This window comes from Borostomias antarcticus (assembly GCF_949987555.1).
Source record: "Borostomias antarcticus genome assembly, chromosome: 36".
NCBI classification, from domain to species: Eukaryota; Metazoa; Chordata; class Actinopteri; order Stomiiformes; family Stomiidae; genus Borostomias; species Borostomias antarcticus.
In genome coordinates, this window is record NC_140269.1 from 2761019 (window position 1) to 2777243 (window position 16225).

A 16225-nucleotide genomic window follows, 5' to 3' on the forward strand; every position below is an offset into this window, starting at 1 on the left:
CCGACATTCAGACGCCCAGCTATGTGAAGGGCTTTCAAGGACTTGAGGTTGGCCGCCGCCCACACCCACAGGTCCACGGCCAGGAGGTGAAGTGACTGAGAGCGAACACCGCCCTGGCGATTGATATAAGACACCGTCGTCTGGTTGTCTGACCTCACTAGCACATGGCGGCTGCGCACCAGCTGTGCGAAGTGACGCAGAACCAGCAACAACCTCCAGGAGGTTGATGTGGCGCCGCTCTCCCGCGGCCCACACACCCCCGACGGCCTGGGACTCGCAAGTCCCTCCCCACCCATCGCGGGAAGCGTCTGTGAACACCACAACGTAATTTGACACTCGGCCCAGTGGAACCCCGCGAGCGAAGATGCGCCAGTCCATCCAATAAGCCAGACCCGTCGACAGTGACAGGAGTAACCACACACGGCGACGAATGATGCAGACGAAGCTGGGCGAACCATCTCTGAAACGGTCTCATGTAAAGCAGGCCGAGGGGGACCACCACATGAGCTGCTGCCATGAGACCGAGCAGACGCATGACCGAATGCGCTGAGACCGCCGCTAATGGGCGAGCCCTCCGGAGAGATATATCGTGTCCAGGTTGCGACCTAAATAGGTCACCTGGCGTGAGGGCCATGGAGAGCTCTTTTCCCGATTGATGGCAAATCCAAGGCGAGTGAGATGGCTCACTAGACATGCGGTATGTACCATCGCCAGCTGTGCGGACGGCGCTAACACCAGCAGGTCGTCGAGGTAGGCTAGTACTCTGACGCCCTGTCTGCGCAGCGGCGCAAGAGCTGTGTCCAGACATTGTCCGCGGTGCTAGAGCATAACCGAACGGGAGTCTGGTATACTCGTAAGCCACGCCCTGAAAAGCGAACCTCAGGAACCGTCTGTGCCGAGGCACGATAGGAACGTGAAAGTAAGCATCCTTCAGGTCTATGCTGGTGCAGAAGTCGCCAGGGAGAAACATCTCCAGTAATTGACGCACCGTCAGCATGCGGAATTTCAGTTTGGAGACCGACTTGTTGAAGAGGCTCAGGTCCAAAACTGTCCGCACACCGCCCGTCTTTTTGGGCACGAGGAAGTAGCGGGAATAATAACCCGTATTCCTCTGCTCCGGAGGGACCACTGTAATTGCCCCTTTGCTCAATTGCTCTGTGATCTCTCCTGTGAGAGCCAAGGACTGGGCAGGGGACGAGACCGCAGTCTCCACCACGCCCCGGAAAGGAGGCGGGGGACAGCGGAACTGGATGGAGTATCCCTCCCTCAGAACTCGACTGAGCCAGCTGGATGGGGAGCATAACGCCATCCAGGTGGGGAAGTGGTCTGAGAGAGGTTGGGCTGAAAACCTTGGTATGTGAGAGAGGACTTGGGTATATAACTCCTCGACCCTGACCGCCCCCGTAAAACTGAAATGAATCAGAATCACGGGCCATGGGGGGTCGCCCCAGAAAGGGCTGCGGAGAAACCACAGGAGTCCCAGAAGTCCCCGCCTGGTTATCAGCCTGCTGAAAACGCGCCGCATCAGACATCAAGGTGGAAGAGCTCCGCGCGTTATGCCGAACGAGAGGCCGTTTCCCCTCCCTCTCTCCCTCTCTCCCTCTCTCTCTCCCTCTCTCCCTCTCTCCCTCTCTCCCTCTCTCCCGCGAAACCCGCAGGTTGACTGGAGAGGGGGCCGGCGCGTGCAGCGAATGTGAGCTGGGCACCGAGGGGTTAAAAGCTAAAGAGCAAGACCCCTCAGGTGAAAACCTGGCTGTACCCCTGAGATCGGTAGCCGGTTGCGAGGAAATCAAGCCCTCTACACTGGGCGAAAACCACCGCGAAACCGGTACTGACACGTCTCTCGAAAAGGCTGGCTGAATCGCGCTGGGGTTTTTAGCCTTACTAGGCGAACAGCCAACACTGCGAGATACCGTTTGAGACAGACTGCGAGCGCCCCTTGTATTTAGCAGATAAGCAAACAGAGGGGACAAAGCTCTTTACATTGACCAGCGAGTGCCGTCGATGACAGGCAACACTGTCATTATTAGTGGGTGTGTTATTTGACGTGCACCCAGATGCAGACACGCTGGCCGAGCGGTGACGTGCTGAACTGTCATGAACAGGCATGTCACAACAACACACGAGCCCGTAGGCTCTGTGTGACCCTTAGCACAAGCGGAGCTAGACACATTCACAAAGCTAGCCGCCAACTTGTTCCCCTGAACGGGGAAGGGCACTCTCGCAGGGCCCGCTACCGAAAAGGAAGTGTTGAAACTCACACCGGGTAGCTCCGCTCGGGCAGTGCAAATGTGAACCCTGAGCTCGCGAGTGCAGGCTCTCTCATGGGGCCCACCGATGGCGTGGTGTATGTCGCCGGCTTGTGGTCATACGAGGAACTGCGCGACCATGAAACATGCGCAGTTTTCGTAACGCCCCCCGGAAGAAACTGAGGCAACATTCTCAGAGAATTGAGGCCCAATCTCAAACCACCCCCTACCCACTCCCACTCCGCCACCGAGTGTCCCTCCAAATGAAGTGTGGAGGGCACTCTCAATCGAGGGGGAGGGTATATAAATGGAAAGCCAAATGTGTGACGGACTCCCGGTTTATATTATACCTCCATGCGGACTCCCCACTCCACCGGAACCGACCGGGACAGGGCCGTCACCATGGCATGTTTAGGTGATTTATGGGAAAATGTTTATGATTTGTAATACAAATATAAATCACTATAATTAAATCCATGTTTGATGAGAAATGGTCAAAAATCCAAACACAAGTAGGTTTTTGCAAATTAACTCTAATTAAATAAATACTACTGTATAACACTGTCCCGAGACAAATACATAAATCAATTAATAACTTACTCCCATGCCTCTTTGGCAGAATTCCTTCTTTTGTGAACAGGCATTTGCATATCGCAGCCTAATCAGTTGCTTTGTCTGTTCCATTGTCCCTGTAAATAATGGAATATATGATGTACATTTGATGAAGACCTAGGCCTATTTAGATTTATTTTATGTCGGCTATGAATACAGGCTTTTAAGAGTTTGCTACAAGTCAAGTGATATAGGGATAAAGTGATGTTCTCCTATTTTTGGTTGTATCTTTTGACACCATATTCTGCCATTTTGTTTGAGGCAGTGAAATCAGTGTGAGAAAAACAAATGTTTGAGTGCTGTAAAATAATCTAAAATAATTGACAGTGTAGGAAGACGGAACTTTATTTATATGTGGTTTCCTGCGGCATCTCTTTGGCACGTGCACTTCCTCCTTCGGCTATCGGGAGCCGATGCAGGCTTGCTATTTAAGGGGTTGACAGCCCACTCGCACTCCAAGCGCACTCCGCGCTAATTGGTTTGGGACGGCCCTTAACATGGCGAAGTTCGGCGTGAACGCGCAAACGGAGGGGGAGTGGATAGGGCGAGGGCTTAGGGGGTGGTTTGAGATTGGGCCTGAGTTACCATCAGCTGTCTCATCTGTTCCGAGCGCTCTCACGGGGCTCGGAACCGAGGCGTGGGGCGTGACCGGGCTGCTCGCATGGGGCCCAGAAACGCTGGCGGATAAAGTACCGTCTCTCTCTACGGTTCCGAGCGCTCGCGCGGGGCTCAGAACCGGAGTGAAAACAGTAGAATGACTAGCAGGGGATGCAGACTGTGAAAACCCATAAACCGAGCCGTGACAACTTGAATAAAGTGCAGCTGCGTGTTTATTGAACTCGGTCCTAGTTACATGGGCGCTCTCCGATGCTAACTCGCTCGGAGGGCCCGAACACAGAGCTTCACTTGGACTCGAAACACTGTCTGACATCCCCGCAACCCGTCAGTAGCTACGCGGCAACTTGGGCACCGGACGTCTGATGGGAGTAGTCGTGGGCTGTCTCTTGTGTGCCCGTGAGCCCCAAGCCGGGGCGACACGGGGCTGCATCGAGGGAGGCTGGGAGGGCGGTGACTGCAAGGCCGGAGCCTCACCGTGCCGTTCGGGACGAGAGACAGCTGTCTTACCTCGAGCCCTGCGTCTGGCGGTGCCTGAGGAGGCGGGACGGCCATCGGGAGGGCGAGATGGTGGTGCCCGGCAGCCCCTCTGGGTGTGAAGATGGCACGAGAGGACCGCCACATCCTGGTCACGAGACTTGCACTGTTCCAGGAGGTTGGAAACGGCCAAGCCGAACAGACCCTCCGTAGAAATGGGGCTGTTGATGAGAGCAGCCTTGCTCTCCTCTTTGAGACCGGTGAGTGACAACCATAGATGGCGCTGTTGAACCACGCTGGAAGCCAACACCCGAGGCAGGAAGCGCTGGTGGTGACCAGCCTGCTGATGGCTCCCGCCGCATCCGCGTCTTCGGATTTGAGGGACTCAGTTGGAGCGTTGTTGTCGTCTAGCACCAGTTTGGATATGTAGCAGGCCAGAAGAGCGATGGATGAACAGGCTGCCACTGCCTGGGCAGCTAGTTCGAAGCTCTTCTCCGCTAAGGCCATGGTGGTCTTATCCCTGGCCGCAGGCATGGATGGTCTCTTGGAGGACCCCCAGGCAGAAGAACCAGGGACGAGGACCGCAGCAAGCTCCGCTTCCAGTTGCAGGGAGACGGTGCAGGCACTCCACCCGTGGACTTGAGTAGCTGCAGCGTGAGCCCTGAGGGGAGCCCTGATGTTGATAGGGCTCTCCCATTCCGCCCTGACCCAGACCTCCAGGCCAGGCATGGCGGGTAGGAGCTGGCGTTTACGCCGACCGGTTTGGCCGTAGCGTACCAGACTCCAGAGTGGAAGCCCCTCTTCCGCCTCATCCTCCGGACTCTGGACACCGAGGAGGGATGCCGCCCTGCCGATGTGAAGCGGTAGGTCGCTGCGAAACTCACAGTCGTCTCCCAGAGCAGCAGAGGGGGCGGTGGACGCCCGAGCGTCGGAAGCCGCGGCAGAATCTTCGGGGCCAGACAGCTCTGAATCCGGCAGCAAACTTCCTCCCCTTCCTCATCACTGACGGCGTCGGGTTGAAGGGGGATGGAAACGGCGTCTGCCGGCGGTGACAGCTGGCACGCCGGGAGTGTAGTATCCACGGCAGGTGTGGGTTGGAAGGAGTCGAGCTGGTCCAGCGTATCTTCTGGCTGTTGCTTGAAGAGAAACGCCGCCCGCTCCATCCTAGCCGCCGCAGGAAGCAGACGGCATTCCCCACATGCAGGAGAGGGATCCAGTCCCTCGGTGGCATGTCGCTGCCCCAGGCAGATGAAGCACAGGGAGTGCCGGTCTTCTGCCCGCCGTGGGTTGGGGCAGCGGCAGCGGAAAGAAGAAGAAGGTAGAGGCAGGGGCGCTGATGCTGCCAGAGCCGCCGAAGGCATCTTCTTAATCGGAGGATTCTTCTCTCTCATTGTTCTTTTGCGAGCTGAAGATTTTAAGGAGCCGAACTGACGGTATGACAGGCTATTTATACCCTGGGTTCGCGGGTTTTCTGGCAAGGCACCGGTTTACTCCCATTGGTCGAGGTGCGTGCTTAGTAAAAAAAAAATGTTCAGTGTGCGTAGCTAGCTACGATTGGTCAAGCCACTAGGAGCGAAGCCTGTGGGGCGGAGCTCCACGATATAGAACTGCTTTAGCCACTGACTGCTACCATTATGGAAGCTGCTGATAGGTGTTGTGAGCTCATGAGCTAACTGGCTATCCCGCTCTTATTGTGCTAGATTAGCATTTGAAGCATTGGAACTGATGTGTCCAGGCGACAAGACCTATCTTAATTTATCAGACATTATTTCATGTCATTTCCATTCCGTCCTACCAGTCCTGAACAGAAACAAGCCAGCCACGCACATAAGCCAGGCTAGACCTGGCCTGGTTAGTGATGTCCTGGTTTGCATTGTGTGTGCTACTGGCTGGTATTTTGGTTAATTTTGTTACCTCTGTTATGTTTGCCTCTTTGTTGTAATCTGTTGTAGCTGCACTAGTCTGTGTTTGATGTTTTTGTCGTAGTTAGTTGTCCCTGTACAGTGCACAGGAGTTTTATGTTTGTTGGTCACGTGTTAAGTTAATGGTTAACAGTTAACTTGTAGTGTTATGAGTTATTTGCCCGGTGGAGGGGGGAACAGGCAAGCCACTCCGGCGTTTACATTCCCAACACGTAGGTGACTTCCTGTCAGAACATCAGGTTAGGAGCGTGTGTCACCCCATGTATGTTTTATAGTCATGCTGGTCATCACTCAGCTGGCTATTAGATAGGGAAGTCTTTTTGTTTGGTCAGGCAGGTAGGTTTAGGAAGGGATCTTTATTGATTTTGATTCGTGACACCGTTCTTAGTTCCGCCTGTTCCCTGTGGTCTATTATTATTTTTGTTAATAAATTATGGATATTTGAAATATTGGCCTCTTGCCCATTGTGTTCACTCCACACCTCCACCAGTACATCACGCCCTCTAGGGGACATGACAACGGCAATCCGGTCAAACGGCACGTCGAGGACCGGCAGCGGGATCAACGGGTTGCGGTAGTGGGGCCGGGGAGCGGTCAGCTGACAGGTCTCCCACCGTTGGCAATGGTGAGTGACCACGCGTTTAACTCCGGGCCTGCTTGGATCCTCTCCGGTGTCTCATCCACCCTCAGGTGCGCCCCCAGGAGGTGGATGTGGGCCATGAACAAAACACATAACACTTAGGCACAACCAGCTGTTCAGCGAGGTTATGGTCCGACTTCATGACGCGGTACAACAGACGGTTGTTGGTGCAGAAGTGTGGAGGGACCAGGGGACTCAGCGGACCGAGAGGCTTCCCATGATGCTCCTTCACACTGGGCCAGGCGTGTTTCAGCCTCTCTTCCTCTCTCTGAGCTGCGCTTAACCGGCCCGGCTGGCCTCCGTGTCCCTCCCGGGGGAAGGGGAGATCAGCTGCTGAAGGCCGTCTGCCTCATGGCGGCCGGGGGGAGGAGCCTCAGGCATCGGCCCATGACCAGCCAGTCGAGCGCGCAGGGGCCCTCCTCCGTGGTGAGTCAACGGCGGGTTAGACGGTCTAGCTGGGTCACCTGGCGGCATACTGGTCCGCGTAGGTCGATATCCCAGGAGTGCCGTAGCTGGGCTCGGGCCTGAGGGTTCACCCCGTACTGGGCCAAGATGGCGGTCTCCAGGGTGTGGTAGTCCGCCGCTTCCTCTTCACGGTCATGACGAGCCCTCTGTGCTTCTCCGGTGAGGACCGGGGCCAGGATGGTGGCCCACTCTCCCCGGGCCCAGTGCTCACGGCCCGCCGTCCTGTCCAGTAACTCCAGCCAGGCCTCCATATCGTCCTCCGGTCCTAGCCTGGGGAACAGCTGGGTCAGGGGGGTTCTGGGTGGGGGAGCCGGTTGAGTCCATCCTGTAACTGCGCCTGGGCCTGCAGCAGGGGGGTCACAGCGTTCTCCAGAGCGCTCATCTCTGTCAGGGTTGTGCTGGACTCCTGCAGGACTCACGCTGCCCACCTCCTCCACCACCTGTGGGACACCGAGGGGGAATGCAGGGTGGAGTTCAGCACTGAGGTGGAGTCAGGGGGAATGCAGGGTGGAGTTCAGCACTGAGGTGGAGTCAGGGGGGTGCAGGGTGGAGTTCAGCACTGAGGTGGAATCAGGGGGGGGCAGGGTGGAGTTAAGCACTGAGGTGGAGTCAGGGGAGCAGGTTAGCGCCGGGACGCGTTTATTTCAAAACCGAGATATCAAACAAAGGAAAAAACTCAAAACCAGGAATGTGGGACAGCCAAGGTTATGTTGCACTATTCACTCCCCTTATATGAACTCTGTAGAGAAGTCCTGTAACTTTTAAACTGGATCATGGCTCCATAGAAATGATGGCTCCATCTGTATTTTACTTTCAGTTTCCATTACCAACCTGTGTAACTCTGTCCACCCTAGATACTACTGACGATCTACACTGATCTTAATTCCCATTGGCTCAGCCCCCGCAGAGAACTATTATTTGTTGACGTGAGAGACAAGTCTGCTCTTTTGCGACCAGCGGTTCTGAGAGCTGAGAACATCGCGAACTACAGTAATCAAGTAGCCTAGTCGATGTAGATGTTGTTTTAAGATATATCCAACGACCAAATTAAACATGAAGTTGATCATCTCGCTTCTTCTGGGAATTTCTGGAGCGTATGCTGGTCAGTAGCCTAAATTAAAGTTTTACTGATGGTCATTTTTATGTTACGGTATTTATTTTCACTTTAAATGTGAAAGTGAAATAGTTAAACTACTGTCACGTCAAATAAATTGTTATAGTTGTGAATGTGATCTTTTTGATCACAATCTGGGGCTGTTTTAGATGAGGGTTCGGGTCGGATGATGCGACACCTATAGAGCACGTTGCATGCCTTCAGACGACTCCACATAATGTGATCACTATCTACTTGAATTTAAGGGCTTACATCCATATAGTGCAATATAAAGCCTATTGACTGCGTTGGTTCTATTATGAGGGAACTTTTTTGTTCTGGTTGATGATCTGGGTTTTCTTATATCGGTGTTCAACCGAATTGGTCTTCAGCGGGCCGCTGTCTGCCCTCCCGTGATCTGCTAGCTGGGTACTGGATAGGCTACTCTGCTATCTGAACTATTTATGGACTTGCACATGACTGTTGTTGTTGCTTTTTGGTACAAAAACAACTTGAGTAGCCAGACCATATTTGTTGTCTTTTACACTTGTGTTTAAAGCTATGTTCACTAGCCTACAACATGGCTGTCCCAGTTCTGCCTGGTAACTAGTTACACTTTGGTAGGAAGAGACTCGCCTACAGAGCCAATCAGAGGACAGCAGGAACTTTCTTTTTTAGAGGATTAGGTGATGGTTCAGTGATGGTTTTAACATTGTATAAGACATTCCTATCAGGAATGACCACATTAGAACCTGAGAGGTTTGGGACAGGCCTATGCTGCTAAAGTCTGATCTCTCAATAGACACACCCAGGACATGAACTCAGACTGAGGAACATTTGTTTCAGTGTGATGTTCAGGTTCATATTTCTGGTGGTTGAGCGTGAGGATATAAGCAGGGCTACACATCATTAGAGCTTGTGTGATGATAGCAGAAATATGATGGGATGCAAAGTGCAGGTGACCTGTTGAATGTATTCCTAGTTATAGCCAGTAGATGGCATCATTATACCAGACTCAGTATCCCTCATCATCATCATCATCATCATACTCTGATGGAAGGCCATGGTGCATTAGTACAGGTGGATGTTCAGATGATACTGTATGGTAACCCTGGTAACCCATAATGTCATTTTGGAATAAGCGCAGTGTTGCCTTCTGTAGCTACAGTGATACAGTAATCAGCTACAGTGGTACAGTAGGCTCTCTATGTAATCATCAGTGGTACAGTAGGCTCTCTCTATGTATTTATCAGTGGAACAGTAGGCTCTCTCTATGTAATCATCAGTGGTACAGTAGGCTCTCTCTATGTAATTAGCTATAGTGGTACAGTAGGCTCTCTCTATGTATTTATCAGTGGTACAGTAGGCTCTCTCTATGTAATCATCAGTGGTACAGTAGGCTCTCTCTATGTAATCAGCTACAGTGGTACAGTAGGCTCTCTCTATGTAATTAGCTACAGTGGTACAGTAGTCTCTCTCTATGTAATCATCAGTGGTACAGTAGGCTCTCTCTATGTAATCATCAGTGGTACAGTAGGCTCTCTATGTAACCATCAGTGGTACAGTAGGCTCTCTCTATGTAATTATCAGTGGTACAGTAGATTCTCTATGTAATCATCAGTGGTACAGTAGGCTCTCTCTATGTAATCATCAGTGGTACAGTAGGCTCTCTCTATGTAATCATCAGTGGTACAGTAGGCTCTCTATGGGTGGGGGCTACATATCTCAGTGGTCTTAAGGGTCTCTGACTGATGTTTTGACTGGTGGACTTTCAGGGGGCGGTCCTACTAGTGATGATGATGAATCTTCTTTCAGGGGGCGGTCCTACTAGTGATGATGATGAATCTTCTTTCTCATCCCATCATTCCTGAATGGGGGACGTGGAAGAATTCCCTCCCTGTCTTAATGCAGGAAAACAAGGTGGTGTGAAACATCCAAGGAGACGGCTGTGGCTCAGGAGGTAGAGCGGGTCGTCCAATGATCGTAGGGTCGGCGGTTCAAATCCTGCCTCCTGTCCACATGTCAAAGTGTCCTTGGGCAAGACACTGAATCCCAAATGACTCCCAATGAGCAGGCTGGCACCTTGCATAGCAGCTGTGTGAATGAGAGGCCTTCATTGTAAAGCGCTTTGGATAAAAGTGCTATATAAGTCCTGTCATTTCCCATTTCCCATCTCATGACCTGAGAGACAGACAGTTATCAACCCTGCTGATCTTACTTCCTGGTTTAGGTGTCGGTACCAGTCCTTTGTTGACAGGAGCCACAGAGTTGCTGGTGAACAGACAGGCCAGCCAGCCAAGTGACTGAACCACGTGATTTCTCAGAAACAGCGTCAGGGGGGATGACAGACTGCTGCCTGTAGGTGGCACTGTGACCCAGCTCATCCCTCGTCTGGTTGGCAGAATCTGAGAGTGTTTCTTATTGTGCTGATTTTGATCAAGGAACTATCCAGCCGTGAGCGTTGAGCTGAGTTCACAGGTTTAATAACTGAACAATCTGGATATCCCTGCTGGACTCACATCCCACAATGCTCTCTGAGAGTTTGACAGTTGCAGAACACGGCCCCTAAATCTGAATAGAAGAGGTGTAAATACTGGTGAGCATAGATGCTGGTTGGTTGGCCCTTTAGCCCATGCAGAAACATCTTCTGGTTTACATGTGAACCAGGGGCTTCAGTTGACTAGAGAGGAAGTCCCATTATGACAGTGTGACTCATGAAGAGTAACAGACATGTATCAATGTTCTGTGTTCCTCTCAGCTGTGAAGAACGTCATGACAACTCCATGATGTGACAGAGTGTTGACGGCCATCTCAGGAGTGGTAGAGAAACTCAAAATGGAGGAGGACCAGGATGTGATGCTCACCTCAACATAGCCATATCCGCCCCTGTGTGTGTGTGTGTGTGTGTGTGTTTGTGTGTATGTGAGAGAGAGAGTGTGTGTGTATGTGTGTGTGTTTGTGTGTGTGAGAGAGAGAGAGTGTGTGTGTGTGTGTGCGTGTGTGTGTGTGTGCGCGTGTGTGTGTGTGTGTGTATGTGAGAGAGAGAGAGAGTGTGTGTGTGTGTGTGTGTGCGTGTGTGTGTATGTATGTGTGTGTGTGTGTGTGTTTGTGTGTATGTGAGAGAGAGAGTGTGTGTGCGTGTGTGTGGGTGTGTGTGTGTATGTGTGTGTGTGTGTGTGTGTGTGAGCGCTTGTGCAGGTACGTTCCAATCCTCTGCAGCATCATGTGGTATTCCTGGTATGTTTTCTAGTTTAACGCCATATCAATGTCATACAAAGCCGGAGTCAGCATGGTTCAGTTTCTTCAACACAAGAATAAGCAAAGTTAAGTTGAAGCTTCATATAATTTGACACTACTGGTCATGTTTCTTCCCAAACTGTCCCACTGCGTTTTGAACGTATCATTGTTCATCTTTTTAATGATCTGTAACGTCCAACACTACTACTTTTTATTTCTCTTTCATCCCAAACAAGCCAACAATTAGATCTCCTAAATCATTCTTCATGTCTTTAATCCTCTGTCATGCTCATCCCTTCTCACCACCCAGGAGTTCTGTCACTGAAGGACATGTCAATCAATCAATCAATCAAAGCTTTATTTGTGTAGTGCATTTCATACCCAGAGGCAACACAATGCGCTTTACAGAGAACAAGCGCACAAGTCACGCACACACACACACACACACTAGAGATGCGAATATTGCGGCCCGTGGGTGGGCCAATCAACATTGTGATTAATTTCGGGTGGATTGCGGGTGGATTTGTCAGTTATATTCGTATTTAATAACTACGATAATTATATATATTATATTATAACAACTGCGAGAAAGCGTGAGACCTGCCAGCAGCTCACTCAAATACCCTCGACCACTTCGTCAACCGAGATCCTGCGAAAGCGAGCCTATAATCTTTAAATTGTTTAAGTCAAGAAAATGTGCCTATATGAAAAGTGAATGAGCAGGAACGGCTGGACATCATTTAAATGTAAATATAGCTTAATAACTTCCTGTTTGGCGGGTTGGGTGCGGGTCTCTAAATTTTAGAAGATAATGACGTCGGGTGGGTGGCGGGTGGATGATTGATGAGTGCACGCGGAGTCGGGTGCTCAAACTCCATCCACACATCTCTAATACACACACACACACACACACACACACACACACACACACACACACTCACACAGTCTCAGAATACTTAAATGGGAAAAACATTATTCTCTCATTGATCACAGTAGGTGATCAATCAAAGTCCTCAACAAAATGTTATTGATGTTATTGGTGATGAATTTGAACACAGCTGATAGCAGTTAATAATGTGAGTCATTTATCCCTGAAACACATAGTCTGTTCTTTCATGATAATGATACTAAAAGCTCTCAGCTCAGCAGAGTGAAGCTGTTTGGGACGCTGCTTAGACACCTGATCTCACTGGAACATAACGGGTTCAGACACATCCAATTGGTCATATTGGGTTGTTGTGAGCTAATTTAGTCAGAACTAGTCTTTCTTTTAGTTTACCAGGTCCAAACTACAGATGCATCCTTAAAAAATTAGAATATTGTGAAAAAGTTCATTAATTTCTGTAATTTACAAACCTTCATTTATTCTAGATCCATTACACAAAGTGAAATATTTCAAGCATTTTTTGTTTTAATCTTTATGATTGTACAGTATGTTCAGTATACACTCAATACTTGGTGGGGGCTCCTTTTGCACAAATTACTGCATCAACGTGGAGCAAAATGGAGGCAATCAGCCTTGAAATATTTCACTACATGTGTAATGAATCTATAATATATGAAAGTTTCACTTTTTGAATTAAATTATGGAAAATAATGAACTTTCCACAATATTCAAATTTTCTGAGATGCATTTGTAGTGAATTCAACCAAAGTCAGTTTAACTGTGCTTACTCTGAGCTACTGTCAGTTTGGATAGGCAACCTCTGCTGCTTAGATTTCACTGACGCTCTGCAGTTCAAAATCCCATTGGCTTAAAGCAGCGCGGAGTCTAGTCTCTGAACCTTCTGATCTCTCTCCTCATTAACGTAGAGACGCTAGAGAATCCAGACGCAGAGAGACTTGTCTGTCCCATTGAATACATTTCCCCTCAGATGTGTTCTTCCTTCAACCAACTTCACTATGAAGTTGATCATCTGGCTTCTTCTGGGAATCCATGCAGCACATGCTGGTCAGTAGAACCTTTTGAGTAAAATTACAGATGATGGGCATTTCAGAATTCATCGTTTGTCTTTGTTATTTGTTATTTCACTTAGAGAAATGCTTTTACGTACAGTATATCTTCATGTGTTGAATGGATAGGTATGTTTTTAATATGTTTACTGTACCATTTGGAACCTTTAGTCCAGCTGTTGCAGCTACTATAATGTACTTTCAAATTCCATGGACTTTGAAATAACCCTCTATTTGTGTAATATTATGCCATATTTTCTTGAATCTGGTTGAATAGTTGACTTCACTTCCAATATTTATTGTTAGCCCACAATGACCACTAGAGGGCGCTTCAAATGATGAGAGCCAGTTATGATTGGATCCCAGGAGTCTCAGGCAGCTGTGTAGCAGTGTTATGAAGGCATGGTGCTACTAAACACAACATTATCCCATTTTAGTAATGAAGTGTTGTGTCCATCACAACATAGACAGGCTGACTCAGTGAACCCTTACTTTTATTGATCCTTTATGTGTGTGTGTGTGTGTGGGCATATGTGTTTGTGTGCATGTGGATGTGCTTGTGTGTGTTTGTCTGTATGTGTGTGTGTGCGTGTGTGTGTGCATGTGTGTGTACAGTATGTGTGTGTGTGCGTGCGCATGCGTATTTAAAAGCGCTATATAATTGAAGTCAATGGCGGTCTGGCCATCGGGACGCTCGGGACTGATCCCGATGGGCCGGTCCTCATCAAGTGGTGTGGGCCGGCCTGGTTGCTGTGAGTGAAATATTCAGAGGGGATATTCCCGGCGCTAACTGGCCCGGCCTGCTGTAGATGGCTGTAAATGCCCCCCCCCCCCCCCCCCACCCAGAAGAGTTAATGACCAGGCCATCGATCCATCAATGGCTGACATGTCACTAACTACCTGCCACCCTCAGCCAAGCCTCAGTACTTCATTAAAGGTTAAATAGAATACTAATAAAAAGTACAGGGTTCTAACTATAACACATTAGTCTTGGTAGTTGTTGATGTTGACCTGATAAACTCTTTTTAGGTTGACACACAGACAGACCATTCTAGTTGTCATTTCTTGATGGGCTGACACCGCTGTGTTTGGGCAGCAACGTTTATCTATTCCATGTTACACAAATATGATTCTATATACTGTAGTGTCCCCTGTCTCAAACATATGATTATTCAATATAAGAGCAAAAGAGAGAAATGTCTGTCAGCTAGCTAATCATGGCTTCTCTGCGTGACCTCTGGACATCCAAGTCCTCATCCACCCCTGAAGGACATGTCCTGTGTGTTTGGTTTCATAGTGAAACAGTAACTCAGCAGCAGAGTGAAGCTGTTTGGGACGCTGCTGTGTTCAGACACCTGATCTCACTGTGACAGAGAGAGCTGATGGGGAACATAGACTCAAACCCCGACTCTCAATTTAAATACACTATGAATGCTACATCTGCACACTATTGATTTGGTCTTTGATTTCACACAAAAATGAAGATATTAATATTACTCTTTTGTCAATAAATTGACTAAATATAAGAGTTCATGTGATTGAATAAAGGTCTGCCTAGTCCCATATCATGAGCTCATGTATGTAGACCAAACACCCTGTCTGTGTCCAGAAAGTGAGTGAGTTGGCTGAACTTGAATGTAATGTTATTTCATACGTATCTTTGGCTGAATAGTAGCAGACTAGAGGTGAATGTGGATAGTGGAAATGACTGGCATTTAAACGTATCTTCTTTTTACAGGTCTATTAAGCCTACTTGATTTGAATGACCATAGGCTACTTTATATCAGTTGTCTTTTAGAGATGTAGAATTCCTCCTCCAGTTGAACTGTTTGGACGTTCAGTTTTGAAAGCTAACCTCTGTTGCTTTGATTAGCCTAGTTTTGAGTGATGTCCCAGGACGTACCAACCATGATCAAATCTCTACTGTCTCAAAGGGGTTCCTGAAGTGTTGAGCATGTTCATATTGTGGAGCCCTGTCTGATAGCAGCCTACATGTGGGCTGTGCTCACTGTCAGTTGTTTAGTGGGTTCTGGGTAACGGGTCTGACCCGGGGGTCCAAAGAGAGTCTCAGAGCAGGACTCCTTGATCCCGAGGGAGGATCTGTTCACAGGGAGAGGGGAGGGGAAGTGTGGGAGAGTGGATGGAGCGCTTGTAGTCCTGGAGGTGGGATGTGTAGTCTAGTTAGCTATGTGGAGGGTGTTATGTCAGGACTGTGGTTTACCAGTGAGGGCAGGTGATAATGGCTGGACAGGTGTTGTTTGAATGTGCGTGCGTCTGTCAACAGAGTCCAGTCCCAGATCCAAAGAGAGGACCGTGGGAGGAGGAGAGGGTGTTGAGAGAGAGAGGGAGAGAGAGAGAGAGAGAGAGAGAGAGAGGGAGAGAGAGAGAGATAGAGGGAGAGAGAGAGAGTGAGTGTGAGAGAGAGGGAGAGAGAGATATAGATAGAGAGGGAGAGAGTGAGAGAGAGTAAAAATAGAGAAAGAGATAGAGAGGGAGAGAGAGAGGGGGAGATAGAGAAAGAGAGAGGGAGAGAGAGAGGGGGAGGGAGAGAGGGAGGGAGAGATAGAGAGAGGGGGAGGGAGAGAGAGGGAGAGAAAGGGAGAGGGAGAGAGAGAAAGGGAGAGAGACAGAGAGAGAGACAACAAGACAGAGAAAGAGAGAGACAGAGCCAGAGAGAGAGAGAGGCAGACAGAAAGACAACGAAAGACAAAGAGAGAGAGAGACAGAGAGAGAGAGGGGGGGAGAGAGAGGGAGAGAGTGTGTGTGTGAGAGAGAAAGAAATAGAGAGAGAGAGAGATAGAGAAAGAGAGATGGAGAGAGAGAGAGAGAGAGAGGGGGAGAGAGGGACAGAGAAAGAGGGAGAGAGAGATAGAGAGAGAGAGTGAGATAGAAAGGGAGAGAGAGTGAGGGAGAGAGAGAGAGAGGGAGAGAGAGAGAGACAGAAAGACAACGAAAGACAAAG

General features: G+C 49.4%; 1 pseudogene across 1 annotated transcript in view; it reads left to right on the plus strand.

Moving 5' to 3' along the window:
* The first annotated feature begins 7940 nt into the window (after positions 1-7940).
* LOC311328013 (major histocompatibility complex class I-related gene protein-like) overlaps positions 7941-16225 on the plus strand; it is a 17117-nt pseudogene continuing 8832 nt past the window's right edge. Inside the window, exon 1 of the transcript XR_014631369.1 lies at positions 7941-8082. The product of XR_014631369.1 is annotated as a major histocompatibility complex class I-related gene protein-like (transcript). The remainder of the gene's footprint in view (positions 8083-16225) is intronic.